The sequence below is a fragment of the Lasioglossum baleicum genome, chromosome 5 (genome assembly GCF_051020765.1).
Source record: "Lasioglossum baleicum chromosome 5, iyLasBale1, whole genome shotgun sequence".
In the NCBI taxonomy this organism is placed as follows: domain Eukaryota; kingdom Metazoa; phylum Arthropoda; class Insecta; order Hymenoptera; family Halictidae; genus Lasioglossum; species Lasioglossum baleicum.
Window position 1 is genome coordinate 12,736,618 of NC_134933.1, and position 10,583 is coordinate 12,747,200.

The 10,583-nt window shown below is 40.6% G+C and overlaps 1 protein-coding gene across 2 annotated transcripts in view; it reads right to left on the minus strand.

The window, feature by feature from the left end:
• The window catches only part of LOC143209127 (glutamate receptor ionotropic, kainate 2), a 107,952-nt gene extending 104,163 nt beyond the window's left edge, over positions 1 to 3,789 (minus strand). The window contains exons 1-2 of one of the 2 annotated variants that reach the window (XM_076424424.1): positions 3,622 to 3,789; positions 1,173 to 1,280 (exon numbers count right to left, since the gene is read on the minus strand). The gene's annotated coding sequence lies outside the window, so the exon portion shown is untranslated. Of the gene's footprint in view, positions 1 to 1,172; positions 1,281 to 3,508; positions 3,542 to 3,621 lie in introns of those variants that run through there. The other variant, XM_076424425.1, reaches the window with a different exon arrangement.
• Between the last annotated feature and the right edge of the window lie 6,794 nt (positions 3,790 to 10,583).

The window sequence follows — 10,583 nt, forward strand, 5'->3', positions numbered from 1 at the left end:
ATACATTGTTCGTTTGAGATTTTAATTTTAGCTTCTCATTTAAATATTAATTATACGCTCATCAAGAAAATCTGAAAACTATGATTAACATCATATTTGCCCTGTTTTATTGTTCTTTTAAAAATGTCAATCCTACTCGTTATTAAACTGCCTCATTTTATAAATTGATAATAGTCTCATTTTAATTTTGACGAAATTTAAAATCAATTTAAAGTAATTTGCCATCGTCTATAATTGTAAGTAAATATTACTTTTTATTTTTACAGTTATCCAATCGATATTGCGTTTTTCTTTAGAACCGGGTTTAAAACGAAAGCACTCGAGACATTTATATATCTACGTTAGCATAAAACGTAATAAAAAGAGATAAAATATATAGAAAACGTAGAAACGATTTAATTAGCAAAGTTGTTAGTCTCAGATGTTTTCTCCCGACACAACCAAGTCTAATGTAAGACTGAAAGAAATATTTGCGAAAAGTCTCGTGCATTTCTCTTGCCAAGTACTAAAACGGTCGTCTAGAGTAGCTCAGAGCGAAAAACTAGAGTCGGTGTTGCATGGGCGCTCGGAAGAACTGAACAAGAAACGTAATTGCGGGATCATTTGTTTCAGTTCAGAGGAATCAGTGAAGTAGATTTAAAGTTTCGCTGGAGAGGACTTTCGTTTTTCGTCTTGAATCGCCTGCCACGGGGTTGATATCCGTCCGAGATTTCGAATCTTAGATCTTTTCATTTGATCTTGAACCTTTTCAGCTTCAAGTCACGTGATCTCGAATGGTACTTTAACAGAATGTACCTCGTAAGAAGCTGTAATGGTAGTTTAGGCTTCTCTTTGATCCTGAAAGCCCCTTGAACGAGCAGGTAACTCGAGAAAATCGAAACAGATATGTACTGTAAATTACCACCTTTCACAATAACTTTTCTAAAAGAATTCGATCAACAAAATCAAATTGTTCAATAAAAAATATTTGTATACAATCATCTACCAATCCATTAAAATTGTTTAACAGATTCAATATATTTCATATTAGAGGTTCTTACTGTATATTACTTTCAACTTGCGACGCCTACTAGGAAAATAAATAAATTTCTATTTTGCTCCAGTATATTAAAATCACTGTAAAAAAGGGTATTTTTAAACGAGAAATGTGCACGGACATATCTTCTACTCACAATGAAAAATTTTCGGTGAGTCGAGTGTCCTTCGAAACCTTGAAAGTCGCGGAGTCCTTCGACGCAGGAAACTTTCGATGGTCCTGGAACTCCTCGAACTTCTGAAAACTATAAGAATGGCGGAGATAAGTTAGGACTTCGAGATGGGACGGACGGATATAAAAATGAATATCGGGTAAAAAGAAAGGGGGGTAAGTAGTGGAAAAAAAACATATTGAAAAACTTAAATTTCGTTCGATTCGATGCCCGACTGCATGACGTGTGCGTACGAATGAAAATAAAATATTGTCTGATAAGAAAGTGTTACTTAAATGCATGTCTATGATTGTTGCTCCTGTCGCACTCAGGTAGTACGAGTACGCATGATCCGGAGCTATTCACGAATTTTTCTGTTTCTGTATTACAGAACTGCTCGTCTTCCCTAAAATCGTGAGGTTTAACCCCATCCCCTACAACTTCATGTCTGACTCGTGATGAAGATTCTGAACAGCGTCTAAATACATATGTATGCTACTTTTGTTAATGTACAGCTATTGGAGAATATATAATTTTAATATCTTTTTTATTATTACTTATTTTTTTATGAAACTATCATCAACATATTTGTGGCATTTTTCTGATTAAAGTAATACCAAACACGATATAATTTCAACTGTATTTAGTGGTTTAATTGACGATGAACGTTTCGGGCGCTAGGAAGGACAGCGTATGGGAAAGAAAGGGACGCGGAGACAGTGCAGCCAGAACGGGGAAATCGAGGGAATACAGTTTACCCCCTCCTGATAACCAGACCAGTCTACGACACGGGCACCGTGGTGTACGGTCTTACAATTAGTGAGGGACGTTGGAGTGTGCTCATGGTGCTGGAATGGGATAGTGGACGGAGGAGAATCCAAACGGATTGCATTTGGCTGCACTGCGCGGAGAGTCGCAGTCAGTAGCTCCGGCCGCGCGCGGTCTCTCTTTACACGCGGTGTCCTTCTCCACGTCTGGCTCGGCCTTTGAAGCTCAAAAAAATAGTGTCCGTCTACGAACTTTGCAAACGAACCTCCTCGAGGCTTTTGCGTTTATAGAGGATTTACGCATACAATGGATATAAAGTTTCCCCATTTGTAGGAAATTATACGAACTACAAAAAAGTCCAAATTACAGAAACCATAAAATTAATCGTAGGGCAAGGGATTAAATTAATGACGTCCCGTATGCGCCCGACTATGATAGCAAAATGAGTTTGGCCAACAGCGTGCGGGCTTAATCCTGCGTTTCTCCAAGGCGGGGCTAATTGTCTAGTGTTAATGCAGAGGTGTCTGACACCGTTTCATCTCGTTGTGCCGCCTTGTGGCCAATACTTGCTCATCCCTCCAACCGAAGTTTTAATTTTCCCTTACCCAGTCGCGAAGCGGCAGCTTTGTGCCTTTGGGTCCTTGCAATCAGCGTTGACAATTTGACGCGTGGAAGCCGTCGTCGTCCGTGAGGAAAAGGAGGATCGTCAGACGGTTTTGTGCATAGGACGCCCGAAGGAGTCTTCAATTAGCGTGATTGAGGCGAGCCGAGGCGTATTTAGTGCGGACGCTGTTGAAAAGTTTCTCGCGAAATTGCAGAGGATCGCCGGGAGACTCGCGAAAGCGGTCGGTCTACTTGATAATGAACGACGGATCGATTCCTCGATGGTGCACGAGATGCCCGTCTAGAACGTAGTACCTCGCGATTCTAACGATATATTCTTCTGGCTATCACGAGGACTGACAATTCCGAAGAAGGGATCGTTCGGGAATTACTCTCTTTTTCGCACGGCACGAGAATCACGCAGAATACGCTGTGATGGCGCGGAATGGATTCCTAAGAGTAAATCTTCCCACGATATCTTGTTCCACCGGTCTCGTTAACGCATGGCAATTCCCTGGGAAACGTTGTTACAAAATTCGATATACAATGGCAGAGCGGAGTTAGAATTAAACGAACCATTTTTCGCTATCGAGGTCATCGCTATAATCGAAACTTTGATTGTAACTGGATCGATTAATTGACCGTTGCATCGTCCTTTGTTTTGTGTAGACGATTCTGCACGACTATTTTCATGCTCGATGCCTGGGAATATTTTTTTTTAATTTATCTACCGATGGGGGCGAAGCTGAACGACAAAAATGTTTCCAGTGCGTTCTGTGATTGAGGAAGCTGTTAACGGAGAAAGGTCCAATTACATAAAAATGGACTGGTATTTTTAGTAGTGAATGAGTCCTAGGTTAAACAAAATAACTAATTTTGTGGGTTCATTGTTCCCAGAGAATTCCGAAGCGAGCAAAATGACGGAGAAATTCGTGTAATCCGAATGTTACCTGCACGAAAGCGATCAGGCCGATGTGGATTGATCCGCTTGCAACGTTCTCTGATAACCGTGGAAGGATCACTTTTTGCTGACGCACCAACTGAAGGCGTACGGTGAACTTACTATTCGTTTGGCCGTGATCAAAGTTGCAGAGTGAGGCAGGCAAGCTCGCCTGGCGGATCCGTCTAAGCGCACAGTATTTCAAAATCAAGGATTCAGGCTGAAGATTATCAGACGGCTCCGTACTATCCGACTGTACTCCGTTCAGCCACTCGTTTACAAGGAACTGAAATCCAAACTCCGTTTAATGTCTGCGCCTGAGGTCCAACCGCCTCGCCGTCACTATTAATGAGGCTGCAACAGACAAGCCGGTTAATCGACGGCGGGGATTTTCTAATCGAACACAACACTGTGTTGGTAAGCCAGAGGAAATTAGTCATTAACGTAACGTAACACCTATCGTCCTCCAGTTGCTTAGCTTCCTCCCTAGCTGGTTAGAAAATATGTTATCCGAACCAACAATCGTGCTGCGTTATTGTGCGGAGTACGTTGACTTCCTGCCTTACATTGACCTTCTTCAATATTTGTACCCATCTCTTTAGGTGTTTACCAAGTAAGAATTTTTTTATATAAAGAATGGACTATTTAAATGTAAACAAAATGCAATTTTATGAAAGAAGTCCTCCGAGAAAAGTTGTTATTTGAAGAGGTACGCACAACGATGAGTTAATTTTTTCAAGGTGATTCTCAGAGATTTCAAGGTCATCGGTATTTTTTTGATAGTATTTTGAATTAGATATCTGACTTTTTAACACTTTGTGGCATAATATGAGAACATTTTTATGCATTCAACTGAATTCATTTATGTTACAACCTAATACAAGAAATAGATAAATACCAACAATCGAATTTCCACCGTTTATCTTTATTTCAGCATTGAGCAATCGGAAAATGGAACGTTTGCGTAAAGCAACGATGATTATAGAGGAGAGCAATAAAACGAAAAGATAATTGAGCCTGTGTCTATAATTCCAAGAAATATCGAAAAATATTTGTGGACTTTGGGTGCGCTATGTGATTTTCTCGGTGTAATCGCGTAATTAAGATTGGGTTCTGGAGTGTTAGCGGAGAGACAAGGATAGATAAACGGAAGACAGTGGATAGAAGATAAGGTAATGCCGTTGGCAGAAAAGCAAAAGTTCTCATCTAGGGGAGCCAGAGTGGAGCAGCAAGTGGTCGTATTCTCAGGGCTGGGGGCAAGTTCCAAAGGACCGGCGAAGTTCTTCGATCCGCCGAAACTCTGGAGGAGTTACTGGAGTGTCCTCTGGGTCAGCCTGTTACCAGCTCGTGGACTTTGTCGCAACACAATTTTCCCATGGAATTTTGCGATGCTCATGATAACGTCGGCGTTTATCGCGACTTCGGAACGAGTCATCGAGTTCCTCTAGTTCTGAACGAACGCTGAACTTGTTCGTTTAGAAATCGTCTTAGCACTTCACCTATTGCCGCGCGAATTTCGTGTCGCGCTGATATTAAATATATTTTTGGGAGTTTGGATAGGGATCTTTTTAAAAATATCATTTACCTTTCTACCGCTAAAATGTATTAAAACAAGACAGTGGATTTTATGCATTTACGACAAAAATGAGGACAATAATTTACAACAGTAAAAACATTAGAAGAATTTAGAAATACATACTGTCATATCATCTTCAACCTATTAAACGCATTAGGAAAGAAAATAAATCTCTACTTCACTCCAGTTTGTTGCAATTCTGGTAGAAAATTTTTATTTTGCATAAAGATCCGCTGTCTGATTACAACTCATTATGACTGAATTCATGAAAATCTAGAGTAGATTCCAGAAGGCTTTTCAGTTCATGTAGAACGTTTTTTGCGTTAGAGTGTGTTTCAGATTCCGCTGAAGCATTATTAAAACAGCATTTGCTAGAAAGCTTCTACCGAGCGTGGATTCACATACGATTCTAATTAAAATCGAGTGATCGTTAAGGAATTGGGTGAAGAGCGTTTCATTAGACTGAAATGGAACTTGATATTACGCGACGCCATAAAACGTGAAAGTCTAGGATCGAAGTTCGAAGTTGTTCTAAATTTTTCATACGCCAGCGAACCGGGGAATATCGTCGGATTTCGGGGCCGAGTGATTTTCTCTCGGCGGTTCCCCTCGAATTTCCAGCACATCCGATCAATTTTCGACATTAAATAGTCGGCAGGCATCGACGACGTCGGGTTCCCAGGGCGTCGCGGCGCAGCGCAATCAGCTCGACATCGAAGTACTCCCGCGGAGAAGTGTCTCTTCCGGAATCAAATTGTCGAGAATAGGCCGAAGCTCGTGACGATCTTACGGAAGTTCTCGTTCTCGAGCCACGATCATCGAACTTTCCACTCTCGCGAAACTTCGACCCCTCGCCGAGTGCCTCCTACTAACCGTAGTCTCGTCAACCCTATCCAGTGCGTCCCCCATCTCTTTCTGTCCAACAGCCGATATGCTGCTCGTCGACGACGACGTCGAGTCGCGTCGCGTAGCGTCGCGTCGGTGCGTCCTATCTGCCGGCGAACTTTCCTTCTGCAGAATTGAATCGCCACGAAATCGGTTTCGCCGGGACATTGCGGCCGAACCATCAGAAATTTGGAGATTCGCTCGCCGAAACTTTTGGCTTATCCATTGTTGCGCCCGAGACCAGCGCGGGCGCAGGCAAATCGAATTTTCAAGGAGCCGGATCATTTTTCATTGAAGGCAAATCTTCCTCGGGATCCCGAACATGTTCTCGGCTCAACTTTAAAGCAAATACGGTCGGCTTGTCCGCCTGGGATCGCTGTACCAGCGAATTTATTCACAATGTTACCGACACGACGAAACTGTTCACAATTGCAGTGGAACGAATTCACTATTTGTCCACAGATCATTAATTCTACAGTCACAGGTGATTCTCTTGCTATTTTGGATTGTTATCTAAATATATCAACACTCATCCGGACCGTAAGAAATCTAATTAACGTCAGTCTCAATTCTACGTAAGTCTAAGTTATTCAAACTGAAGCGAATTACTCATACACGAGAACCCTAGGCTCCGAGAACTTAAGTTCGAGGTGCTGTGATCCTAAGAAACTGTTCCGGAGAACCTCAAGAGTCAAAGATATTTATCAAAGAACCCTGGAGATAAGTGGCTTAAAGTATTTCATTAAAAATTATATTATATAAACATGATATTAGAAGAATTTTAGTGCATTTAAAATATATTCTATTTTCAGAAACAATGTAAAAAACACGTCCGTGACCAGCGAACCAATTCAGCCGATATTTTCTGTAGATATTTTACGACTGCTTTCTATTTGTAATAGTTTTATTTCGACACAACAAAAAATCGTCCGGATCGTTTTCCAACAAATTGAAATTCCTAAAATCAACTATGACGAATTCGCTGCGCCCATGCTGTGTTTGCCAGTATGAAATATTTACAGCGGTGTGTCTGTTAATTGAAATTCCATTTTGGAAATTATTTCTCGAGAAGAATTGAGATCGGCGTTGTCCGAATAATCATGATGGGTACTTATGGTTCATGCACGAGATTAAAATGACAATACTGGAATACAATCACTAAATCTCGGAACAAGCCCATTGTCAGGTATCCTGGGTCCGTCACGAGGCCCACGATCCTAAGCTGATTCGATTCTTCGATCGTAGTAGTCGAATTAGGATTGGACATATGTACTTGTATGGAATCATGCGCAGCCTCTGTCGCTTTTATTCCAGTTTCTGAGCTCTGGATTAATCTACGTGAATCCATACATCCGGAATTGTTTCTGTTCGCGTTCCTCGTTCTCAGTTAACTCCGATTGACTCGTCATTCTCATTTCTAGAAGGTTCTGATTCCACATCCTCCGTGGTCGATTGATCCGATACAGGTTCCTCAGCTCCGAGTTGATCAGATTCGATGCATAGAACGGTCTAGAGTTCTTGGATTAGTCTCACTCAGTTCTTCTGGCCCTGGGTTCATCTAATTTGTCACCACCGGCTTTATTCCTTCGATTTCGGGTTAATTTGATTCAGGCTTATGCAGAATCACGACATATCATGGAATCCTGTTCTCATCGATTCTTAATCCGTTTAAATCTGCTGTAGATAAATGTATAACTCGTGTAGTATTAGTTCTTTCACTTTCAAAACAATTCTTGTACTTCGAATATCCATCGAAATCTTTAAACATAAATGTTATTCCTTTCTTTGAAGTCGAAACAAAATTCTGTTCTTCGATGACCAATATTTGTACGTTAATGTCGACACGGACATGCGTCGCATTAAATGAAGTCATACGGGTTAACGAGTCTAATTGAAAAATTAGAAAATCTCGCGTTCTCGCCCCGACGCAAATTGGCAACGAACGCAAGATAATTACGCGCGACTAATCTAGCCCGGTTCCAAGGCAGAAGTCAAGTGGCCTCGATTTGATGTCTTTTTGTCGGTGCCGGCGATCATTCACCTCGAGCAATGCGTTTTTCTCGCACGTCACCGGTGCCGAAAGAAACCGATTGATAGGAGGAACCAGTTAATATAAGGGCAATAATTAGAGCGTGCATCCACGCTGATTAATGACGGAGCGTGACGTAAGAAATTTCGGATGTTTTGCAGATACAGATGGAGCAAGTGGAAGACACACTCTAGCATTAAACGATCCATCAAAAGTATTTCTTGTAGCTGGTTTCCTGCGCGCAGGGCGCTCTCTCCAAAACAAAAATATTCCGATGTTTCTCTTTTTTAACAGACGTCAAACGAAAGTTCACCGATCCCGTATCGGCGTCGTTCGACCTTCTTGATTTCCTCAAACATTTTCGAAACGCTGCTCCCTCGAAATTCCACGAAACAGCTGAATTTCATTGGGGTCGTTGCTTACTGAAGCATCTGAGGCGAATCCCTCGACTTTCATTGAACCTCCTTGCCTTCGATGCATTGCTTCTCCTCTTTTCACTTTATGACGCGCGATCTCCAGTAGCATCAAACAATTCTTTCCGAAGTCCGCTGCGATTTTTTGCCGGGCTTCGAACGAGAATCGTGTCCCAAATTTCGAGATATCGTTGCGACATAGAAGCTCCGAGCTTCTGAGAAATCGGCTGACTTTTTGCCGATTGGTGTTTTTGAGACGGTTGCATTCGGGACGAACCTTTCAACGATTGCATTTTTATGGCACACACCATTTTATGTTATTGCGGATGCGCATTATTCCAATTAACATTTGTTTCTCCGTCTTGTCGTTTTTTTTTTCGTTAGTACAGTAATGGTATTGTTTTTCACAAAAGAAATTAGATTTATTAGAAATTACTAACAACATTAGAAGTTGTTCAGAATGATGACCTTTTGACAACATATTTTTCAAGGTCATTAAAATCGGTGTACCCTTTTCTGTATAATTATCAAATTGTTATATAATCGGTATAAATATTATGTTAGAATTGATATATTATCGATATAATTATCATATTGGGTTGGCAAGAAAGTAATTTCGTTATTTTAAGGTGAAGTAAAACCGAATTTTTTTATTCAAGTGATATACTTTAATCAATACAATATTTATTTATCCTTTTTGGCAAAAGATCATCGGACAAAAGGGAAAATATCTTATTCATTAAAGTTCCATTGCTTGAATAAAAAAATTGGTCTCTATTTCACCTTAAAATATCGAAATTACTGTCTTGCCAACCGAATATTTCAATCTTGAAATTTCAAATAGATCTCTAAATTTTAGAGTCTGGATGCTCCAGGTGTTGCTATACTATCAAATCTAGACTAACTGCAGGTACAGCTGCTGCAGAACAGCTCTAATTGGTAATAACGTGAATCCATGAAAAGTGTGTTTAATATGACACGGATAGCGTGGGTGTACCAAGATAGAACTGTCGAGTCGAAGTAGTCCAAAGTGAGATTCAAAGGGGATAGTGATTCAGAAACGTTTTGGTTAGACGGCACTTGGGAGTGTTCAGAAGTGAGTTTCGTCAAATATAGATTGGGCACCACTTAGATGACACAGCTTCGGAAAGTGATTCTGCTCTATCAATATAGCTGACGTGGGCACAGTAGATTCACTCGGATTGGCAGTTTAACTCTGGGTCAGGCCTAAGTGCGTTTATTGGGCGTATTTCAATTTCGTGGATACAGGTTGTCACCCACTTAATGGTACAGCGCATGAACATTTAGTCTGTTTGCGGCTGTGCAGCAGCAACCTGGAGCATCTCAGCATTTACGCTGTATCTCCATTGGAAATAAGTAGGGCGCAAATCAGTACCGAGCCGGATAAATTGCACTGCTGCCCTATAATCGCTACGCTCGGCTGACGTGATTATTGAAGGTCTCGTGCTTGACTCTTGTTGTCGATTGTAAGGATGTTTGCTCTCGGGCATACGTTTCAGCTTCTGTGTGAACGTAGAACGCGATATTGTTAGAGTTGACGTGTATAAACAACATCAGATTAACTTTCATTCATTTAAATTATTTTGGAGGGGAACGAAGAAAGTCTTTTTATTAAAATGATTCCAGAAAGCGATGCCCTACAATATCGTGTCAGACTGATGCTGAAGATTCTGAACAGAGTCTAATAAATATGTATGTAATTAATTTCTTTTAAACCGAGACGAAATTTTTGGTTTTGTTAATGTATAGTTATTGGAGAACATGTATAGGCATACAATAGATATAAATTTTCTCCTTTTTTAGCAAATTACAAACTACAAAGAAAGTTCTAATCACTGAAACCGTAAAATAAATCGCAAGGCAAGGGGTTAATAAAGCCACTTCACAAAATATTGATTGTTTCATTGTTATAAGGTGCTATCTGTAATGAATATCATATGAGATTCTCTGTGCTAAATAAAATGAAACATATATCTATTTAGTATTATTGTTCTCAAATAATTGTTGCTAGGTGTCCTCATTCAGCACCAATCTCATTTCGATGCCAATGTATCAGACACGTAATAAGCAGCCTTGATATCTAGACACCTCCGCATTGTTGACATAACGCTGCATTGTTAAGTGAGCAACAGCTTAAGGCTCCCACCAGGTGTCAGACGTT